A 25,041-nucleotide genomic window follows, 5' to 3' on the forward strand; every position below is an offset into this window, starting at 1 on the left:
ACATACATACATACGTTGTTCAGTAGACCTGAAATTTATTTTGGTATTTTTCTCTCATGAAATATAAGTTAGTATATAGTGTAGTTCATTAACATAGCATAAAAAGAAAATCTCTATATTAAAATTTTCTGCTGTTGACTATTATTCCCTACTTCCTTTTGGATTTCAACTGATGAAGCATCACGTGTGTATCATATATGATTATTGTAACACAAGTGTCATTAAACACACTCCTTTATACGGTGTTTTGTTCAGTAGAACAGCTCTGATCAGTTGTGTAAAGCTTCTATTAAATGGAATCAAGTTTTTGTGATGCTTGCAGACACACAGGCATAGAGTTCTTTGTGCTGGAAAAGTTCTGACTTTTAAAAAATAATCTGTTCCAAAAAGAATGAAGTTAAAAGAAGTGAAAGATAAATACTAGTAATAATAATAAGAAACCTGCCACTATTCATATTTACTCCTTTTACTTGGAGTCGTACAGCATGTTTATACACACAGACACTGAGATTTCAAAGCTTCTTGATAAATGGCAGGGGTGAGGCCAGGAGAGAATCTGAAAAGACACAACATCATCACACACTTAAACATAGTCCCTGTTTATGATATTCTTATACTATTTCTAGGGAACAATAAGGATACTTTGTATTGTTAATATTTCAAGTTATAAGTAATAATAACAAGCTCAACGAAAACAGAACAAAGACTCCACATGATATCCTAAAATAGATTCACAGATTTATTTAATAATGGGGAAAACAATTTATGGTGAAGCATTAGAGTTAAAACACCAAAGTCACTCTCTTCTGTGTTATGAAAAGCCATCTTACTTTAAGCCTTAATTTCTGTAATGTTGCTATAAACTTGGAATAGATTTATTGATTATAGATTAAAAAAACACACGTTTGATGTGTCATTGACCAACACACAGTCAAGTAAGTCACACAGGCTATGGTTTGAGTATTTACTTCTGGTAATGAAAATTCTGAACAGAGCCTGCATCTCAGATGCGTTTTACATGTGAACTAGAGCATCCGACTTCATAGGCGTTCTCTAATGCTTTATAACACACACAAAATGAAATATAGAAATTCAAAAGCACTGTATTTTCCCTAAATATAGACTTTGTGAATCTCAGAATAAGGAAAATTTTCACAAATATGTGCTATTGTGTGTGGGCAAAAGTCTAAGGAGACACTGGCTAAACCTACCACGTATAAAACAAAATTCTCTCATGTTAGTATCAACAAGAATAGGATCAATAGAGAAAACTGCAAATCGTTTCTTTTTCAGGCCTCGAGTATTATTAGAACCTTATATTACGTATTCTAAGCCACAGTTCTATGGAGGCATGAATAATTTACTGAAATAACTAATGTATATAATTCTATGCATACAAAAACTTATGAATATAAACAACTCTCTTACAATGTAGAACAGATCCTCTTCTTAGTCATCTTAAAATACATCCAAAGCAATGTTTTTAAAACACTTGTGTTTTAGTTTTGCTTCTTATATACATGTCTTATAATACCTTTATATGATGATCATAGTAAATACAGACGGTATTTTAATATTACTGTGCTATATCTTTAGAATACAGTTTCTGACAATTGTATTTTGGGGGTGGGTCATGGTGAAACCCTTGCTGATTAAAAAGAAAACCATTGTTCTTTGCTCCTAGGCAGAATCTATGTCTGTTCTTTTGTTCTGGTGGTTTATGCCGAGAATCAATAAGGTCCAAAGCTGCTGGTACCCCTCCGCCTAGGTCCCAAGAGCCTGACTTGTGATGTTACTAAAATACCTCACAAGTTAGGGTCTCAGGGACTAGGAAAAGTCTGGTTTGATGCAGAAGAATTCTTCTTCCAGTGAAAAGGACAGCTTAGGATTTAGAGTTGGGTTCAGTCTTATTTTTCTTTTTTTTTTAATCTTCAAAGTACGAATTGAAACACACAAATAGAAACATTAGTAATACATGAAAGTCAAGATGCGCTGAATAATCAGGATGACCACTTATAGATTAGAACTTACGGTAATGCGGAATATGAAAAACAAAGCAGACAATGGACAGTTAAGAAGCATCCTGTTCTATCCAAAGCAGGAGACAGAAAATGGGTTAAAATCTGCTGCTCACAGATTTTTACAGCAACACCCACTTCTATTATATTAGAGAAGGATTATATGCCAGTTAATGGGATCCTAATTGATATTTTGCTTCTATTGCAGTTTAATATATCACAACTGTTACAGTTAGGCCCAGGATATACAACACTTAAAATTCTCATTTAAATGTATAACATTACAGTTAAGATTTAAACAGAAACTTTTTATATGTCATAATTTAATATCCATTAATGTCGATTTTTCTCTTTCAATATGCGAACTATTCAGACAGCAAATATTTTCATGCACACTCCATAGTTATTTGAGCAAGACCACCTAACAAGCATGTTACTTAAAATCCTGGCAACATAGTAAGAAAAAAAAAGATTCTTTACTTTGAATAATTACATTATAAAGTTTACTACTTTTGAAAATACACAATCTTAATCCTGTATATTCATCAAATTCTCTCCCATCTTTTAGCCTTGTTGTGATTCAGGAGCAGAATCTGTATTTTAGGAATGATGTAAGGTTTAGTAGCACAGAATGCAGGGCACAACAACCACACTTAGCACAACATAAAACTCCTAGCCACATAAGTGGAATCTGATTCTTCAAAAGTGGTGGATCTTAAAAGGGAAAAGAGGAGGTTAGAAAGAAAAGAGAGAGAGAGAGAGAGAGAGAGAGAGAGAGAGAGAGAGAGAGAGAGAGAGAGAGAGAGAGAGAATGGAAAGATTTAGAGATTTAGAGTGTTTTCCTCTAGGCAGGTGAATCATCCATTTCCAGGCAAGCTGCAAGGAAAGCTAAGCTGAACAAAATATTTGCTAAGTGTTCCCCTCCCCCACCCTAGTACCACACCCCTTTCTAACCACCCACCCCCCTTCACCCCTGCCCAGATCTTTACTTTGCCTTGTAAGACTTAAACATTCTGTTCCGTGATGTAATGCATCCTTATATAAGATCTCTTTCTGTTTATCATTTGATTTCCCATACTGAATCACTTATGGCCCCAGATAAATAGTTTTTAAAAAAATCCAAAAGAAACAACCAAAGAGCAGCATTCACAAAAAGCAAAAATAAAATAAAATAAAATAAAATAAAATAAAACAAAACAGTACTTAGATAAAAGTCCATGCTTTTCCTTAAAACTGAATATGGCTTTACAATTTTTGACCATAGCATTCAACCAATTATTAGAATGAAAAATCTCACCCCTCCATAAATATGACATTAACATAATTATACCACCCCCATCACGGAGACCCATCCTCCTTAGGGAATACATCTGATGCTCCAAAGATGGAAATCAGTCAGATTTTAGTTGCTCTCCAACGTACCTTTGCTTCTCACTGACTGACTGGCTTTTACCCTCCACGCACTCACACGCCACCCCCTCCCCTCGGCTAGACACGGATGCCCGAGCGAGCACGCGCGCGCGCACAGGCACACAGACACACGGAGAGTCGGACTAGCATCTGATGCTGACTCAGAGCGCTTCTGTGTGCAAGGGGTGGCGGCGGCGGCGGCGGCTGGTATTTTCACTGCGCTCATCATTAACATTAACGCACAGTCTGGCATCCACCCTCTCCCAGACCTGCTGGACTGCGGCATTTGCATGACGCTGTCACTCTAGCCTCTGCAGGTCAGATGATGGAAGGAAAGGGGGAGAAAGAGAGAGAAAGAGAGGGAGAGAGCTAAGGAAAAAAAAAGCCTCGAGACTCTTCTAAGAAATGCCTTCATTTCGTCCTTATTTGTCCACCTTTCTACTTCCTCTGTGGCTGTTTCTCAGCTGTTTGACATCTTCCCGGAAGAAAATGCCTTGTGCTTCAAGGAGCCAGTTGCCAGTTAGTGATCTCCCCTCCCTCCAATCCCCACCCTTTTCCCTGCTAATCAATAAGACAGATCTGCAAGAGCAATGTGGAAACAGACTCAGGCATGGTCTCGCCCGGGTCCCCACCTAAGGAAGCAGTCAAGCAGGCTCACACACTGCGACACGGGGGGGAAAAACAAAACAAAACAAAACAAAACAAACAAACAAAAACCCCGGCAGTTTCTTAACAGCCTTAGACTTTATTCTGCGGTTTCGTTTTCTTTTTCCCTTTGACTGAAGAAAGAGCAAAAGAGAATCTATCTGTTTTTGTGTGAAGACCCCACCCAGCACCAGACACCCACACACCCATAGGGCCGGGTGTGTAGAGATCAATCCTTTTAAGTAAAATAAATAAATAAAAGATAGATAAAATAAATAAAAAATTAAAAAGCTGGGATTTTAATCGAAGTTATAACCTCATGTTTTTATTAGCTATGTCCTCATTTCGTAGGAATTAAAAGACAAGACTTGCCAAGATCTGACTCATCAATGTGATTTAAACTGTGTTGAAATGCTAACTTGGAATGAGATCGACTGACTGGATATTAGTATATTTTTTAATTTTAAAGACTTTTTAAGAATAATAATAATAAATGACTGTTAGTGAATAGGTATGTCACAGAAGTTTTCTGGTTCCGCATATTAATGATTGAATACGTAGATCTAAATAAAAGGTGGATCCCTGTGCATCTGTACACTAGTACTAAAAGAGCTAAAACATTTGGCCATGATTGTGCTGGTGCTTCACAACATACAAGGCACCATTTTCTTTGTTCTTCAGTCGCTCCCTGTGATGACAGTGTGGTAAACTGTTACCTTCCCTTTCTACACTAGCAGTATTTTTTAATTACTTGCTGGGCAGAACTAGCTATTGGTGACTGTCTAGTACATACAAAAATAAAGGCATACAAAAGGGAAGCAGATATCACCATACTCCAGCCAATGCTGGCTGGTGCTCCAGATATGTCAGTTTACTCTCACAGACAATCCCAGCATGCAATGCAGCCCTGCAGGACCAACTAAGGTAGCAGTTTGGCAACAGATTCGTGGGCAACAAACGCGAAGGACAACCAGCTGAGGTTCCAAAGAAAACATCACACGATCCATAAAGAGATGCAAGTAGAAATCAGCTCTTACAGGCTTCTGATTTGAAAGAACAAGGAAAAGGAAACAGGAGTGGGCTGGAGTGGGCTGGGTGGTGGGTGGGTGAACAGAAAACCTCAAGCACAAAGACCGGCCGAAAAAGAAAAGGAAAAAGAAGTGGCCACCAGACGGAAACAGAATGTTGAGTGCATACTCCCAGGAGAAAGAAAAAAGGGCAGGAAGGAAAAGGATGGGAGAGGTAGGAGGAAAAAGAGATGGAATAGAGATCTAGAGGAAGAAAGACAGGAAGGAACAGAGCCACCATGTCGTTAATCGCTACAAAGAATATGAAGTACTATTTCTGAGTCTGGAGACTGCGAATGACTCGAGTTCAGAATCGGATGAAAAGTTGAAATAAAGACAGACATCCACAGGTTAGCTTAGCACACGTATTTGCCAGTATCAGCAATAAGCCTGCAGAATCTGTCCTGTCTGATACGTTTAGCTTATTTTCTCTCTCTCTCCTCGATCAGACTTTATTTTGATTTTTTTCACTCTCTTGCATCTGTGCATTTTTGATCCTGCTTTTGTTCCTCTAAATAGTTACCCACAATGCTCTTGATAAATTAGAGTCATGACTTTGTTATGTCTGTCAGATCTCATTTTTCGAGTATTTTAATAATGTAGTATGTGCTTACAACAACTGGCCACTGATACCCAGTTCTTTAGACCTTGTGCATGAATAACTCACTTGTAGCTCTCAGGAGAAGATGCAATAAAGTCACATTCAAATTTTCCCCTTAACCTATAGTATTTTGGTATTTCTTTCTTTTTCTTTATTTTATTGGATATTTTATTTATTTACATTTCAAATGTTATCCCCTTTCTCTGTTACCCCTCCGAAAACCCCCTATCCCATCCTCCCTCTCTCTACTTCTGAGGGTGCTCCCCCCACCTACTCACCCACTCCCACCTCACTGCCCTGGCATTGCCCTACACTGGGCATTGAGCCTTTACAGAACCAAGGGCTTCTTCTCCTACTGATGTCTGACAAGGCAATCCTCTGCTAAATATACAGTTGGAGTCACCACAGGTCCCTCCATGTGCACTCTTTGGTTGGTGGTTTAGTCCCTGGGAGCTCTGGGGGGTCTGGTTGGTTGATATTGTTGTTCTTCTTATGGAGCTGCAAACCCCTTCAGCTCTTTCAGGTATTTCTTTCTTTCCCAGGCAAGCATACATGACTTGAGTCCACAGAAAGAACAAAATATATTAACTAAAGAGTTTAGAAAATCAAAGCAATAGGCACTGGAAGGAAAATAATTATTACTGAGTGACTATGGGTTACAATATTTATATTTAGACATGGGCTAGCCAGTTCCAAGTGGCGAGACTCTGTCAGGACTTCTGTTAGGGCCAATAGGAAAGCAGATTTGGTTATATCAACATTTATTTGAAAGGAAATGTAGAAATCAAACAATGTGGTTACCACTGTCATAGACGGAAGCTTGAAGCCCTTGCTACCTTTCGGCTTCTAATCAACTAACACTGAAGCCAGCTTTTCCCTACATCCGGATTTATGTGGTGACCACAGGAAAAGTATTCACAAAGAAAAACTTTGACTTTGCTTCTCCGTTTAATTTGAAAGACGTAGCACATGTACAATCACTCAACATCAATTACTTTCAAATATTATTGGAGATTTATTTTCTAGCTTCATAAAAAAGTCAAAAGTGCTCTGATTCTACCCTAAATCATGTATCAAACTAAAGGAAGCAGTGCTTCGAAATAATACAGTCTGCCTACTCTTTGCTTACAGGCCAAGAATGTCTTATTTCTTCTAAAGGGTATGTAAAATTAGTATGATTGTGAGAATCATATTAATTTAATGTATGAGGTTTATAATAAGGAGAATAGGTGACATCAAAGTGATGCATGGTTTATATTTTGATTTCAAGTTCATGGAAGCATACACACAGTATATTATTCACGTGCTGAATATTTTTGTGCCATATTTAACTTGTATTCTGCAATCAGCTACAATTGGGAATCTTTAATACAAATTAAAATTAAACAAAAGTCAAAGTTCATTGCCTCTGACCCCATCTGTGTCTCTGATGGATAGTATGTATGGCTGGGAATTTACCATTTTAGACAATGTGAATTTAAAATATTTTCTAACTTTGTGGAGAGCTTATTATTCAATTCTGACTTCATTCATCCCTCTGAAAAGGTTTATAGAGAAAATCATCATTGGATCCCAGTGTTTTCCTTCTAGTGTCTTTTTGGAGACATAAACTATATTGATTGACTTAAGGATCTAAAATTAAAAGTATTTCTTTCTGATGGAAGAACTTTTATTTCTTATTTTGGCTGAAACGGTTTTATTTACTAAATAGCTTTTAAAAAGGTAAGATGACTTATGGAGGAAGAGTTACACAAAACCAAGCTCCTCCCCTGCCTCCAAAATATAACAATGATTTAACAAAATCAGAAGACTCAAAATATCTCCTGATTCTGTGGGCTCTGAGTATCTCAGCCATGCTTATTTGTCTAACCTTTCCAGAGTAGAGAGCCATGTTCTCTCTAATGCCAACCAACACATATCAGAGTTCTGCTTTCAGAAGGCATGGAGTAATAGTGAGAGAAGCAGATATACAGAGAGTTTTTTTTCCAATTTTTTTTCACATTAGAAAGGAATAGCAGAAACTGAATAAAATGAAAAAGGTCTCTATTTTTTTTTTCAGAGAAAGTAATGAATAACCAAACAATAAAGAGATAAGAATCAGACGTCAGTGATTTGATGTTGGTCAGGTTAGGAATTTTCTATGAAATAAAACACCCAGTGTTCTTGTTTGTCTAAGTAAGATATGTCTGAGTAAGAATTAGATCTCAAATCAGATTTCAAGGAAAGTTAAAATATATTAAAATAAAAGTGTATATTAAAATCATTATAATCAAGGACAATGTTTGCTTTTAACCAAAGGAAACTATATGGCTTAATTTTCTTTAATAATTTTGCTGTTTTGGGGGAGAGAATGGCTCTATTTAAATCAGACACCTGATAAGTGCCCAAGTTGGTCTGTCAGTCTGATAAGTCTCAGCCTCTTTCTCTCCCCCCCTCATTGTAACTCATTATAGTAATCTTTTCTATGTTCCACATCCACTTTCCCTTTCTCCTTTCAGCTCTCTTAGAAGTGCGGAACCAATTTTTGATTCCAATCTTCATCAGTATCCACAGGAAGCCTGCATTCAGTGTCACACCAATGAGAGTAGTTACAGAGAGCCAGGGAAAGGCAGGGCGGGAACATGAACTTGAAGGAGGTATAAGGCTAAAGTGCTGTTGCCCTGTAGTACACTCACCAGAGCAAACAGCTCTTAAGGCTGAAGGTGGGGCTCCCTCTTCCAGTTAATAAAGCAACTGATTGTATGGTGGGGTCAATGTGTGGACAAAGCACCAGGCTACATCAAGTTATACTCACACATGGCAGAGTGCATTTGAGTAGTTATCAGTATTATACACACCAACGGCAAAAAACGTTTCTGTGATATTTCTGAGTTTGCTGACAGGTGACAGAGAAAGAATGGATCCTAGCTTTTTACATTTATTTTTATTTTTTAATTATTTAGTTTATATGTTATTTATTGTAATACTTTTTATTTATTTATTTATTTATTTATTTTACACTTCATATTTCATTCACCCCCTTCACCCTCCAACTGTTTCACATTTCATACCTCCAACCCACCCCCCTGTCTCCACGAGGATGTTCCCACTCCCCACCCCCACCCCACCTGACCTCTAAACTCCCTGGAGCTTTTAAAGAAAAGAATAAGCAGAAAGAAAAACCTGATAGCAAATAGCATTGGAATGACTGTTGTATTGAGAGTGGGAATATCAAGGCACAGGATCTGTAACAAACAAGAACAATTATAATAGCTTATCTTTTAACTAATTCTACTATAGGAAGGAGCGACTTTCTGTCTGGTCGCACCTATGCCTTGACTAAACATGGCAGTAGGGGTGGCGTGGTAATTAAAGAACGAATGTCTCTAAATCTTGGGGAACCAAGATGTAGTGCCAGCTCAGGAGCTACTAACGCTCACTATCTTAGAAAAATCATGAAGCCTAAGAACTTCAACTTTCTAATCTTGAAAATTAGGAAAGAGAACCAAATTACCACCAAGGCCTAACTATGCTGGAAATAACTGTGCAGTGGAGTGGAACAAAACTGAGATCTGTCCTGGTCACCATTAATCTAGTATTGTTTTGTGTGTTTCCTTGGCTGTGTCGTTTCAGTGTCGTGATGGCTTTCTGGTTGCTCCTGTGACAGGAAAGCTAGAAAGATCTTCTTCTGATTTCCCTCATAGCTGATCTGAGGCCATAACCCCAAAGGTCTATTATGACATCAGCTGCAGAAGATGTCAACATCAAAACTCTATACTAAAACCTTCGCATGGACTGTCTATTCACATTAAGGTTTTCAATTGTTTGAGACAGTATGTAAGATGTATTTTTGTAGATTTATAACTGGAGAGGTATTGGCTTTTAATATAGAAGTTACTGTGTATGTGGTACATATGCGGAAGAGCATAACTGGAAAAAGTTCCAATAAGCTTACCTTAAATGAATTCTAAATGCTCTTTTTAATACAGAATTATGTTTTGCTTTTTCTATGCTCAATGATAGTTTTTTTTTCTCATCAACACACCTCTAGATGGAAGCTAATTGGAAGCAAGTTCAAGTCTACTTTCAAACTCTATTATATTTTCCCCTCTGGATTGAAGAAGCTTCCTCTTCACAAGAACTGTGAAAAACGACTCATGGCTTTGTGTGCATCATTTAAATCTTCCTGAGCAGGGGAGAGTCCACTGTGGCTGCCTTCTTAGGCACTCATCCCATGGTTTCCAATCAGCTGTATTGATTTTGGTGGGGGTTAGCTGGTGTATCTTCATTGATCAGGGAAAGAACCTGACACAGTGAAGTGTCTGCTGTTTCAAGATAAATCAATCATACCTTTGTCTCCTCCTCTTGGCTACATTATGGATACTTATTCCAAGTTATTAAATTTTGTCTTTGTCTTTCTGTCTCTGTCTCTCTCTCTGTCACACATACACAGTGGGGCATGAAGATAGAAGAAAAGTGTATAAAGTGTTATCTATTATGTATTTTCAAGGAAAATATGATGCATTCCTATGTCTTTACCACATATATCTGCTATGAACTCTATGTGACTTTTGATCAGGAACTTGAACTCATTCTCAACATTCTCAAGTTCATTGAAAAACTTAGGCCTTCCTCAAGATTTTATAAAGAAATACACACACACACACACACATACACACACACATATACACACATGCATACACATACACACACACATACACACACATATACACACATACACACACACACATATACACACATGCATACACATACAAACACACATACACACACATATACACACACATACACACATACATACACACATATATACACGCATGCATACACATACACACACATACATACACACATACACACATATACACACACATACACACATACATACACACATATATACACACATGCATACACATACACACACATACATACACACATATACACACATATACACACACATACACACATACATACACACACATACTCACATACATACACACACACACACACACACACACACTCCCCAAAACTGATTGAGCTGAAAAGATGGCTCATAGGATAAAGGTACTTGTTATCCACCAGGATGACTTGAGCTTTATTCTTGGGATTCACAGGGCTGCAGGAGAAGAACTCCTATAATCTGTCCTCTGACTACCACATACATACTGTGACTTGTCTATATACACACACAGAGGCATTCAATGAATATAATAAAAATTATTTTTAATAATGTTGGATTAATTATAAAAGTCAGTGACCACCAGGGAAGTTAAAAATAAAAATGTCACTATGGTTTGTCTCCATATATCTTACTAAGTTATAAAGAAGTCACTGATTCTGACAAATTGTTTTAAACTTAAATAGATTGACTCAACTTAAACTGTATTGGAAAACAAAATCTACAAGCAAACTTCTACTCATATAATAGTAGAGTAGCTACTTCAGGAAGGTATGTTTACAAGAGTTACCTGCAGTTTGCATTTTGTTAGCCTAAATTTTAACACAGGTATGGTGGCCCAGGCCTATTATCTCAATTATTTTTAGGCTGAGCAGACACCTAAAAGGCCAACCTGAGCTACAGAGTGAATCCTGGGCCAACCTAAGCAACTTAGCAAGACCCTATGTTAAAAGAAGTAAAGAAAAAGAATTGAGGAAACAGCTCACTTTGCCAACCACACCCCTGTAAACATTGTAAACTTTCCTGAGATGACAAACAGTATTTCCTAATTGAACACGCTCATAGAAATACTTGATTATACTTTCTTAGAAATGCTTTCTTCTTTCCTTCCTTCCTTCCTTCCTTCCTTCCTTCCTTCCTTCCTTCCTTCCTCTCCCCCTCTCTCTTTTTTTCCTCTCTCTTTCTTTTTTCCCTCCCTCCCTCCCTCCTTCCTTCCTTCCTTCCTTCCTTCCTTCCTTCCTTCCTTCCTTTCTTTCTTTCTTTCTTTCTTTCTTTCTTTCTTTCTTTCTTTCTTTGTCTATGTGCCATGAGCACATAAGAAGTGAATAACTTATTTAGAAATTATATTCAGATCCCATGCCACTATAGAACTTGAATTCAAGGGAAAGCATATTCCTACCCCCATGTCTGACAAAGACACGTTTAAAGTACATATTAAACAAAGGAAACTGCTTTTTCAATCACTAAACGCTCTATGCAGTATGACAGAAAATGTAATGCTTCTTTTAAATGCTAGACCTTTAAAACATTTAGTGGGTGACAGCATCAGGAAAAAAAAAAACCCAACTATAGTTTCTCTAGTAAAGAATTCAAGCTGAATATGCAGCATTTCTTAGGAGCACTGAATAAGTCTATTTGTCCAGCTTTACTTTGCAAAGGCTGTGGAGAAAACAGCACCATAAACAATTTCAGTCCCCACACAAGGGCTAAACAAAGAGTCCTCTTTCTAGCCATCTAATCGGGGTAATGTATTTTTTCAACCATCACATAAATTGAAACACAGCTGTAACCAATGACTTGCAGATCCAGTTCCCAGCCAGCTGGAATCATTTCTGCTGAAGCAGCAAGATTTTTACATTGTTCACTTCTGTACATCTGGAGAAATCATTGAGGTTCAAAGGTGACCAGAAAAGCTCTTTAAATAAATTCAGCCAACAGAGGGGATTTGCTGAAGGATCTACAAATTCTACATTCACTTCTACAAAGTGTTTGTGTCATGAAATTAATGCTTATAAAGGCTATTGTCATCTTTGTCCATATAGACCCTAAGAGTCTCTAATTGGATTAAGCACTTAAATGTCCATTTCTTTCAAACAACTTGCTTAGCTTTTCTCAAAACTTTTTCTTTCTGAGACTTACTGCTATTTGAAGAGAGTTATATTAAAACAACAAGTTAAATGCAGAGGCATCACCAATAAAACCTGAAAAACAAAACAAAATCCTGACACAATACCAGAAACTATCCGACTAATATCTCAAGGCCAATTGTGTTTAACTAATATCAGTCTCTGTTTAGGAAAAACGAATGAGAAATTCTCTTTGAAATCAAATAGGGCTGGAAAATCTCCATCAAACTAGGCAGGTAAATACCTTCAGGAGCAGGAAGAAACAAATGGTGGATTATAAGTGTTCCACATGGGATCTTAGAAGGAAGCAACTCAGGCGCAAAGACAGACATTCAAAAGCAAAAGCCATTGCTGTTTTATCTTAGAAGCACATAACTGCACACAGTTAGCACTTGCTTCCTAAAACAAAAACAACCAAACAGTCAGTCCTTGAAAGAAAGAGTCTGATACAAAGATTGGATAAATGTAAAAGCCAATTAAATCCCAGAAGAGAAAATATATTCGTGGTGCTAAAATAGTGATCAGAAGATCAATTTAATGAATAATTTTCTTCACAGGAATGTACTCATCATGTGAGCTGCAGACATAGCCCAGTGGTATGGTTTCTGTGTAGCAGTCATGAGGCCCTCAGTTATAAATCCAGTACCCCCAAACACAACAACAAAAAATGGGCATTTATGCAACTTGGCAAAATGAAACTGTATCCCTCACAGAATTATCAGGTATGTTTTTATTGTGTTAAAAATAGACAAAGAAATCACAAATATACATCACTTTCTCCTTTGAATAAAATCTGCATCCAAGTTACCTTCATTGTTTAAACTACCTTACTGAAATGTGTGGGCATTTTCAATTGTTCTGATCTTATGAACTGCATTTCTAACTGAAAGAATGAAGCAAGAACTTAATTGATATGGGACAAATGACAATCACTGACTGAGTATAAATTACTTATTCCATAATGAATTCAGACAAAAGCGTTGTAGGTTCTTTCACTTATTACACATCATTATTTCTTAGATTTTTGTGCACATGTACCATAAAGATAGCCATTGACATCGTTAGAGACATTATTTAATAAATAACAAAGTTCTCAGCTTAATGAGGGTAACCGTTAAGTGTTTCAGGGCACTGGAAATCTTCACTGCATCTAAAGCAGGAGATACATATTCCTGTCTATCACACCTGCTATGTGATATGGAAGAGGGCACAGAAACTCACTACTTCTCACCTCATAGCCCAGTAGATCTTAATCTATGACTTATGATTCATATGTCATCCTGTAACTAAGCACTGGGGTTGTAAAGAATTTGGCAGCGGTAATAGGTTTAGAAAACTCAGTGATGAAAAATTGGTTCACAATTCTATGAAAATCTAAGGTGTTCATTGCAGTGCACACATACCCATGTTATGTAGGACAACCTCACTCTGCTGTTGGTTTCAAAACACATAAATTGTGCTCTTTGCTCTGAACCAGCTTACATCCCAGGCAACGTCAGTGTGAGCTGCTTGAAACACCTCTGATAAGATTTGAGTATACAGTATAGTATCAAGTGTGTACCTCCCTTTACATGCAAGTATTGATACTCTTATAGAGACATGATATTTTTATTACAGAAAACCAAGATTTTTGATATTTGCTGCTGTCATTACTCAGCATGTAATTATCACGTTAGTATCATCTTCCTATTGTATTATGCTCTAATGTTTGATTTTGAGGGCTGATATGAGGTGGTCTTCTCAACATCACTGATTATAAAATAAAAATACCAACTCTAAAATAATGGTGCTCTGTTTTGAACTATAGAAATTCAGCCAAACTTGAATTATTTACATAAAAATAAAAATTGTGTATAGATTCTACTCCAAGATCTATAACTTCACCAACACTGAGTAGCTGACTGGTTTGGTTTTCTAGTATTGGTTTTGGCTTCTCTCTTACTGAACAGGTCTTTACTGAACCAACATAATCTTTAACTGCTATTCATCCCTATAGCCAGAGATAACTATAGTACTCATCCCACATCAAGAAAAAAATTTTTTTTCAATAAATTGAGACCATTATAGAACACTTCAATCAAAATGTAGGGTTGTCAAAACCTGCCCCGATGAATAGATGTAAAAACACACCCACATCTCATGATCTGTGAACATTTCAGAAGATGAGGCAGAAAGACTGTAAGAACCAGAGGATCAGGGCATTTGCTGTGAGACTGTGTCTACTAGTAATGCTGGAAGCTACACATAAATTCTCACCACGATTATCATTCAAGTGTGAGCTGAACAGCAATAGACATAGATAGAGCCAATAGAGACAGAAGAGAACCCACTATGCCTCAACCCTGCACAAAAACCTACAGGCAACTAAGGGATACTGAGGGAAGGAGACATAGTCTTCTCCAGAGAAGAGCACACCAGTTGGATGTCCTGTGCCAAACAGCCCTGAAAATAAACACATGAGCAACATTATACACATTCAGCAGGAATGTGTTATATTTGGAATATATAGGTACATGCATGTGCAAAAATCAGTAGTTAACAATAAAAAGAGGGCATGATTTTTTGAAAAAGAGCAGGAAGAGGTAGATGGGATGTTTGGGAGGAAGGAAAAGGAAGGGAGAAGTGATGCAACTATATATCCTCAAAAAACAATGGAAAAAATTCTTAGTAGAAATTTTGATTTTTGTCCATAATGAACATAAATTAATCCTTATACCAGATAATTGTTTTAAATTTTTAATGACTTATTAACAGCAAATATTTGATATGTATTCTTATTCTTAAATGCTTACATGCTTGGGATCTTGTAAACTTTTCTTAGGTGAAAAAGTTTAAGAAGTATAGTGATTAATTTCACAAATAAGTTTTTAAGATCCAAAGACACATCTACAGGTATTATGGTCTTTTGAAATGTGAAATTCCCATATTCCCTTCTATCAAAAACTTTTTTTAAACCATATTAGGAATGAATAGTCTAAAATAATATATAAATAATGAATAAATAAATAAATAACAAGAATAAACCACCACTAAGAACAAAAGACACCCTTTACTTTTTAATATACAAACCAATTAAAACAGAAATAACAAGAATCCACTACCTAACAGTTTTCATGAGAAGATAGAAAGTTTGAAGTTCAGAGACAAGTTGCTGAGAAGATACTTTCATGTCATAAATATATGTTTTAAAATAGATCATATAGTAAGTAATATCTTATTCACTATACTTTGACCTCATACTTTGGTCTCTGTGTTCATCTTCATATACTGTAAAGAAAGCAAATGGCTATAATGAAATGGTGTCTCCCAGAAACAATAGGAAAATTGCACAAACTCACAAATGAAACCTGTGCATGATCAACTCAGATAATATCCCAGGACAAAGAAGGGAGATTGGACAAAGATCACCATGAGCTGAAGAGCTATTAGTAACTAACAGCTGTTGGAAGAGAATCATTTCTCCTTAAGGGTGTCATTCATGGTAAGTGGAAGATGCTTCAGCACATACGAATATAGGGTCATCACTAATTTTGATGGGATGAATTTTTCAATATATATGTTACAAAAACATGAGAGACTATGAAATAGGGGTAGAAGGAGGAAGTGAATGAATATAGTGTATGAAATTCTCAAAAAATTAAATGTTTGCTTATAGGAGATTCTGCTAGGCTCCTACCCAGGGTCCTTGTAATGGCTTACATCATCAACTGCTGTCACTACTTGCTGCTGGCAGGTGTAGGTGGCATATAAAAGGACTGCTCACCACCCCAGCGTTCTCTCTCTCTCTCTCCCTCCCTCCCTCCCTCTCCCTTCCTCCCTTTCCTTCCCTCCCTCCCTCCCTCCCTCCCTCCCTCCCTCCCTCCCTCCCCCCTTCTGTCTTTCTATGTCCCTCTGTCCCCCCTTATCTGCTCCTATGACTCTGCTCCTGCCTGTCTGCCCTCCCCTTCTCCAGACCCTCACTCTCCTCCCATCCCCCCCAAACCCCCTTTATAGCAGATCTATTGCATGGCATAATTTCTCAGGGGACACCTTGGCATGGGCCGGCCAGGTACCCCTAGCTGCATTACATTTCATAACATTAGTATAAGTACGTATTAAAAATGAAGATTTAAATGTACCAATTTTTAAATAAAACTAAAATTAGGCAACTCCACATTTTGATCTCTACTGTAACAATAAAGTATGCTTTATATGTCAATTCATGTGGCTGCACTGACAGTGTTGTTTGTAAATATCTCAATTATTTTAATATTCTAGATCCTATTATATATTGTAATGAATGTAAACATTCACTCAAATTATCACATCTTTTATATATATATATATATATATATATATATATATATATATATGTAATTGGGAGTCAATAATAGTTTGTACTTGTCAATAACTCCAGATCTGTCATGAAGCTCTTTCTAGAGTTTTCCAGTATTCCTCAATGCAACATGACATGCAGTTTATATATGTTCCCAAGAAACTACATACAAAATTACTCAAAGGAAGGGAGGAATGGTCGGTCACTGCTCCCTAAGGATTAACATGTGGTAGATGAGTCAAGTTGACAACACTGGAAATAGCAAATTGTGAAATGCAAAGCCCCATTGGAATACAGGAAATGTGAATTGAGGGGTGCTTCCTTGAACTGGGCTTTGAAGAGGAGGACTATAGAAAAGGAAAAGCAAAGAGAAGGAGATGAAACTTGTGTGCTGAGATGCTCAAACATGGGGGATGCAGAAATTTTGGGGAAGGGATCAGGTTAGAGTATCAGAAAACTATTAGTCAATGCAAATTTCCTTGTGATGCAAGGTACAGAATGTGGAAGCAGGGGTTAATGATTCAGGAAACCAACTAGGGGAATAGTGTTGCATGCCTTTAACTCCAGCACTTGGGAGACAGATGCAGGTGGATCTCTGTGAGTTTGAGCCTGGTCTACACAGTGAGTTACAGGACAGCCAGAGCTATATAGTGCTAGCCTATCTTGAAAACCAAACAAATGAAAATATTCAGGAAACATAAAAATAGAAGTCATTTAAAGCTGTAGTTCTAACTAGCCTGATGACAAACAACAGTGGCGTTTCTATCGTCACTATGGTCTCAATAGATAACTTTGACTGAGACCTGTTTGATTTCAATTTTCACCACTTTCTTAACCGTGTGTTAGACTCTCACTAGAAAATAAGCCAGCTTTAGGCAACATTAAGCTACACGTAGCTCTCACTACATGTCAATTTAGAATAGATGTAGAGTCATAGAAAAACTTTCAAAGAAGTTACAGGTGCCCAGTAGAACTCCGGAGCTCCCTTGTATGTGAAACATTTTGACTGTAACAGGAAACTAAACCACAAGTGTGCTTGCCCTCTCCCCAAATTAAGTTCTTTCTGTTTTCACAGGCCACTGTGTATGTAAAACAAACAAACAAAAACAAACAAACAAAAAACAAATAGCAACTTAGGAACATTCTATAATTTCCTTAACCATTTTTAAAAATATTGAGAAACTCAAGGAACTCTAAATTGTAGCTATTAGTAAGTCCAATACCTGTCTCTAAAGTGTCTTATTCCTTCATTTAAATATTCTCCTTTAACTCTCACAAGGCTTCACCCCTAAAGAAGAGCTACAAGTAATTAACAGTGGCTGTGAACAGGAACATTTATCTTCAGGGATGAAACACATGATAGGCTAGTAGATCCCAACAGGTCAACCCTAAATATGAGTAACATTAAATTATCTCCAAAGATTGTGTTTATCAGTGTGTGTGTGTGTGTGTGTGTGTGTGTGGTGTGTGAGTGTGTTTGTAGCAATTACAAGGAAACAAGTAAAGCCCACCAGATCTGAGGAAGAATGGAGGAACATAGAAGGAATTGAAAGGAAGGGAGGAGAGAGTGAGTTCAATACTCATATATGACATTTTAAAAATACATAAATATAAATAAATGTTCTTCTTTGTATAAAACTACAGAAGAAAGTAGTGATCACTTCAAACAGTTGAACTTTGGCTTAACTTGATAATTGGTAAGACATTTTCTATTTACTTTTATTTTTAAGATACTCCAGACATGGTATCTATTTATCTGCTGAAACTTTTGCTTGTTTTATCTATCCACTCATTCATTTTTCCCCTGACTTAGCACATCCTGTGGTACTCTATCTCTGATCAGACTGTATGTGATGACAGAAAATTCAGTGAACAATTACACATGTCTTTACTTACTTGGCTCATAGGATCAAACACCAAATAATATTCAAAGGTTTTATCAATAAAATATTCCACTTTGCTCCATGTAATTATTTCAAGCTGCATGATAACATAGATAACTTAGCCACATGCTATTATCTCTATCCTAGAATGATAAGGTCAATGGGTGAAGCAGCAAGGCTGTTCAAATACTACCATTAGTATTTTGTAGAATCTATTAACATTTCTCCTGCATCCATATGTCTAAAAGAGTTTTTAAGCTTTTGAAACACTTTAAATACAGAAAAGGAAATACAAATAGATCAAGACAAGATTTTTCAGAGATCTAAATAAAATTTGAAAGTACAGAACATGTCTAATTTGAGAAGCAAGTGGAATAAAACATTGAAATTAGAAACCCAGAGTTCTAACTTTATCTCTGCTGTGTTCATTGAGCAAATACTGAAAAAATGCTTACTCCTTCAAAGTTTAGGGTTCCTCTTCTCAAAGTGTCAAATTATCACATTGGAATGGGATGTCTGTTTTGCACTTTAAGCCTAAATCTGTTGAAAACAAAATGAGTCACAAAATTGTAAAGTAATATTTTCTTGTTATAAACTGGCCCCTAAACCAAATTCTATTGAAGACAAAAATAAATAAATAAAAATAAGTAAATAAATAAATAAATAAAATTTTAAAAATTAAGAGACAACAATAAACATTTTCAGGATCTGAAGACATTGCTATATTGAAATAAATAATCAAATAAATACATTTTTACATTGTAATAATCTCCTATTAAATTACTTGTTTTTCCTAAAACAGCTATAGCTTTTTTAAAAGGGCAATGAAACCAATTTACTATGATTAAGATTCATTTGGAAAGGAATCATTGTTAAAATCACTTGCATAGATAGCCTAAAAACAAAGGAAGAATAAGATAATTGACTTCAGGAAAATCAAACATTTATGGGGCCTTTGACTCTTTTCTCTCAGACACCATGGTTTTTCTTTTATGAGTATCAGCTGTATGGACTTTCTGTAAATCAGGAATAGATGTTTCAGATATACTCCAAAAGAATTCGTATCCATTTTGAGAGTCTCGATAGTCATTTACCCAAACCTCAGATAACCAACTTATATAACTGTGAAGTCAAAGTTCATTCCCATGCATTCTAAGGATTAAAAACACCTTTTTGCTTTACTAATATCTTAGACAAGATGCTTAAACCTCTGATAAGTGTTAAAAAAATCAAATAGCTATATCACACAATTTAGAGATAACATGTTTTCCTGAAACGTATTTCCCCTAGAAGACTAAAAAAAATGTTGAACTGAACAGATTAAAAGCATGCATTACAACAGAAGACAGCAGTCACAGACAAAGAGCTTGTCCAATTAAATTAATTAATTAATTAATTCCATTTTACAATTTTTTAGCTGTAATTTTTAGCTCAGCTACCTAACATATACAATTCTTTCCAACACAGATATTTTGGGTTTTCTTTTAAGAATACTTAAAACATGTTTGTGATTTTGTGTTCCTTTATTCAGAATGATTTACCTTAATGAACTCTGGAGTTAAGAACCTAAAGAAATTCTGAAAACTTTCTTAAGAGAGTTAATACAAACTGTATTACTATTTTCATAAATGCACAGAGGAGAAGGAAAAGTCACAGCATAGTCTGGTTTTGAGAACTAGTGACGGACTCTAATCATAACACAAATGAAGTTCCTTAGAACATGGGAAGTTCAGATGCACTATAACAATATACATTCTCCTGTCTCTCCAAGCTATAGTCCTCTATGTTTGCAATCAATCTCACTAGCATTCGTCCTTGGGACCACTGTATTGAGAAAATGGCACTTAACTATATATTACATCATCAGACATGTCTATGCTTTTCTCCACCTGTATTCAGGATGTGTTTAACTGTGAGTTCCCCATTCCTTTTGACTTTTCTATGTTTGGATGTGTTTTTGTTGTGGTGGTTTGTTTGTTTTTGACAGTCTCTCTACTTGGTTCAAGCTCAAACTCTCAGTCATTCTGCCTTAGACACTCATGTAATAGAATTGCCTGGGAGGCCTATCCCCATTAGCTTTTAATAAAAAGGAAATCTCATGGCTGCAATCTCTCTGGTGTTTCTTGGAGACAATCTTACAGAAAACTTCCTGTTCTGCTTCCTCTTCTTCAGTAATCCCTGAACTTTAGGTCTAGGAATTATGTTATAGATGTACCAGTTGGAAATGAGAAACACATGCTCTCATTTTTTTCTGCATTTTGATTGATTGTGGTTTTCTCTAATGGTCCCATCTATCACAAAGATTCAGCTTTAGGCAGGGAATAATAGTCAATGGAGAGGTCTGAGTGCAGGAGAGATGATCTTCTGGGAAAAACACATAATTGGTTATTCAATAGGAAGTGAGTTCCAATGGCCTTGAGTTCATATACATACAGGTAACATACATATGGAGACAAAATTAAAGAAAAAGAGGGCATGAATTTGAGAGTAAACAAGAGATACATGGAGAAGGTTAGAGGAAACAATGGGAAGGGGAGAAATAATGTAATTATAATTACAGAAAATACAAAAATGTAAATGGTTTATTCTCTAGACCTGGTGAATTTTCACAACCTTTTTTTCTTTGATACTTTAGCAACCATTTCAGAACACCTATTAATTAAAAAACATCTATTAATTTTTCCTGATTATCTACAGTCAAAATTTAGATGTAATCATTTACATGGATTTTAGTTACCACATGATTCTGTTTGTCATAGTGTTAATATGTTACACTTTGCTTTCACATAATAAAATGATTTTTATTTTCCTTTTTATGATGGAATACTTCACCATACAGTTTGCAGTGGAAGAGAAAGTACTCCTTGAGGCAAACAAAAAAAAAATGCTAAGAAAGCAGATTGTGAATTAGGAAAAAGTAACGGGGTAATTGAGTGTTTCAATATAAGAAGGAGCATATTGGAGCTTCCACTCACAATAACTATTTTTCTGATTGGGACAGAGAGTTATTTTATCTGAGACTGTGCTCAGAAAACATTGGTTTGTTCTAGAATAAGAATATAAAAGAGGAGACTATTGACTACAAGCCATAATTGAAATCATAGTAACTTTTAAAAAAATAAAGTATTAGTGTAAGTTTTATAGTAGAATGGATATAATTAATATTTTTATGTGTTAGTCTTTGAAATGAAAATATGAGGAGGCTACTAACCTAAGGCTTCTCTCTCTTTACTGAAAACAATAAATAGGAAAGAATACATTGGCAATTATGAAAATAAATAATATAGGCATCACTAGGAAGACCAGCTAGCTAAAGGGGAAAAAGAATAGCTCAATCTGTGTTGGTGCCACCTGTGCACAACATAGTTGTAAGAAGCACCACTTCATGTAAACTTACTGATCTATTTTCCTGCCAAGTACATACTGGTACTTCCATCCATCAGACTGGCTGTCTTCAGCTAAAGAGCACCTGAGAGATGGTAGACTAATGATTGCAATATATAGGACATGAATCGAACTCTGAGTATAAAATGTAATATTATAAAAAACTATTGTATCCATGGTCCTAGTAGATCTGGCCAACCATATTTTACATGAACAAGAAAAGGAAAAATCAAGTCATAAATAGTATATGAATTCAGTTCACATATAAAGTATGACATCTTATTCTATCCCCCAACAAAAGTTTAATGTCCTGATAGTTTGCATCTGTAAAACTGTTATGTGAATTTTGCTGCTGTAAAGATATGAAATATTTCTGTGAAAAAGCAGACATTTGATGCCACATCAAAGATAAATACTTCATTTTTCATTGAGTCTGTATAAACATATACAATATAAATTATAGGGTTAGTATTATTATTTTATGTTAGTATATTTGAATATTATATATTCCAATGATGGGATGGAACATGGTAATTTATAGCTATTCAATGCAAAAAGATTATATTTATTTAAATAAGTAGACCTAATTAAAAGTAATACATATTATCTCAAAGAAATGTAAAAATTTTACAAACAAATAATTCAATAAAAATAATCCAACTTTTACCAGCAAAAGAAATAGAACAGATAAGACAGATAATTTTATTTGGAAAACCCATCATTTACATGCAAATAGATAATACATGTCAAAATGCCTATTCAAAATTTCAGAATAAAATAATAAATTTCCCATATTCATGATTCAAAAGACATTGAATAGGAAATAATTCAAACATGGGTGTGATAACAAGAGAAAATAAGTAGCATATCTTCACATACAGAGATTTTATTACGCCAATAGCACATAGTACTTATTCTCCCTTATGTTTATATTAGCACGTCTTCTTTCATCATAGAGACTTCTTGCTGTTCTCTTCCTTTGATATTCATTTACACTTAGGTAAACATGTTAGACAGATTCAATGGTGGAAATACCCCTGAAATCACAGTCAACAGAAGGAGAACACATCCAGGCAACTGTTTTTAAGAAGGAGCAGCCTTTGGATGAGTAAACACAGAATCATTAAGCATTAACTGAAGGAGATTGACTTTGGAAGGAGATTGACTTTTGAAGGAGATTGACTACCTTCCATAAAGTGGTTATGTCATGTTTATAACATTACTCTACCTTATGCCAATGCCTTTTTACATTTTTAAAAAAGATTACTTTTTATTTTGTATATTTTAGTGTTTTTTGTTTGTTTTGTTCCTCTTTTTTTTTTTTTTGAATTTATGTCTGTTCACTACATACTTGCCTGGTGACCAGAGAGATTAAAAGAGTCTATCAGATCTCCTAAAACCAGGTTAAAAATGATTGCTGGCTGCCAGGTTGGTGCTGGGTTTAAAATATTGGTCTTTCGTAAGAGAAATCTGTGTGCTTAACCACTGAACAATCTTTCCTGTATTACCAACTTATTCTTCAAAACCATTTCTAGACTCTTTTAATTACTTTTCTTCAAATATAATATTAGATCCATGTACTTAATGTGATTTATGTACATTAAGTCTGAGCCTGGCAACACACTGTCCAGTACACTCAATATTGTAGATACCTTAAAATGAATAGTGTGGGTGCATGTGTGTGCACATGTGTTCATGTGTGTACATGTGTGTGCATGTGTGTGCTGACTTGACTTCAAAGATTGCTATGCATACAAAGGAAAAATATATGGTAAAATAATTAATTTTCTTATATATGGTAGAGAGTGTAAAGTACTTATTTTATTCATTTTATTTACTTAGATTTTAAAAGGAAGAAAATTTAACCTCAGTAGAGCATGAAGGCAAGAGACACATGTAAATACGTAAGGTTTTTATTTTTATTTTCTTGAAGGTATCATGACTCATTTTCAGGAGTCGCTCCTGATGGAGATGTTTGGTCACAGTGATGCTTGCCAGTGAGAACATGAGAACATCTGGCTAAAGTCTCTAGGCCATGAAGAGTTCCTGAAATATATGTATGTGTTATATTAATTATAACAAATCAAGTAGAAGTAAACTTGCTTTAGGGTAGATAGAATGAAATCTCCTAGGTTTGTGAACTTTGAGTGGAATGTTTTAAAATGTCTTCTATAATAAGATCTTAAATGTTAATGTAGGTTTTTACAGAACCAGTCAGCCAGTAAGTGAAGGAACTGAGCAGGATACATCAAATTTAAATGATTTGGACTCTTTCCAAAGCTTACACTGGAAAAAGAAAATAGTCAACCTGCTTTTTTGGCAACCGATAAAAGACTACTCTGAAGTTAAAAGCTAATTGTTACATGGCACAAGACCTTAGACTCTAAACTGGACAACCTCACCGAATACCCTTGTTCCTTGATACTCCCTATAAAAACTGCAAAATAAAAATGTTCATTGATAAGAATCTAATACTCTACTCAAGAGTGTGGAACCATTGAATTTATGAGTTTAGGCTATAAAATGTTTGGTTGTAGTCATTATGGTCTGATGAAGTCCAGCACTAATGCCCACCCATTTGTAACTCCTAATTGTACTCACTCCTTGTACACTTTTCAGAGGCCCAGTTTTAGGGTTAGACTGAGGCTCCAATATTCGATTATGCATACTTAGAGTGATTCTTTTGAAGTTTTAATTATGACATTTAGAATGACTGAAATATATTAAATATTCTACCTATTTCTTAGTTCATCATTTCCATCTATATTATCTTTCATAAAGCCTATTCTTCCCACTGACCAAGGGTCATAATATCAAGTGGAAGATTATAAGCATGAGAGGCAAAAAAAATTAAGACTTATTTGTCTCACAAGCCATTGGTCTCAGTATTAAAATGTTATTATATTCATTTTAGTAAATA

The 25,041-nt window shown here is 35.7% G+C and overlaps 1 long non-coding RNA gene across 1 annotated transcript in view; it reads right to left on the reverse strand.

Moving 5' to 3' along the window:
* Positions 1–488: 488 nt before the first annotated feature.
* The window catches only part of LOC114612260, a 94,737-nt gene continuing 70,184 nt past the window's right edge, over positions 489–25,041 (reverse strand). Inside the window, exon 3 of the long non-coding RNA XR_003709973.1 lies at positions 489–556. This is a non-coding gene — a long non-coding RNA (uncharacterized LOC114612260). The remainder of the gene's footprint in view (positions 557–25,041) is intronic.

This window comes from Grammomys surdaster, unplaced genomic scaffold (assembly GCF_004785775.1).
Source record: "Grammomys surdaster isolate TR1022 unplaced genomic scaffold, NIH_TR_1.0 126153, whole genome shotgun sequence".
NCBI classification, from domain to species: domain Eukaryota; kingdom Metazoa; phylum Chordata; class Mammalia; order Rodentia; family Muridae; genus Grammomys; species Grammomys surdaster.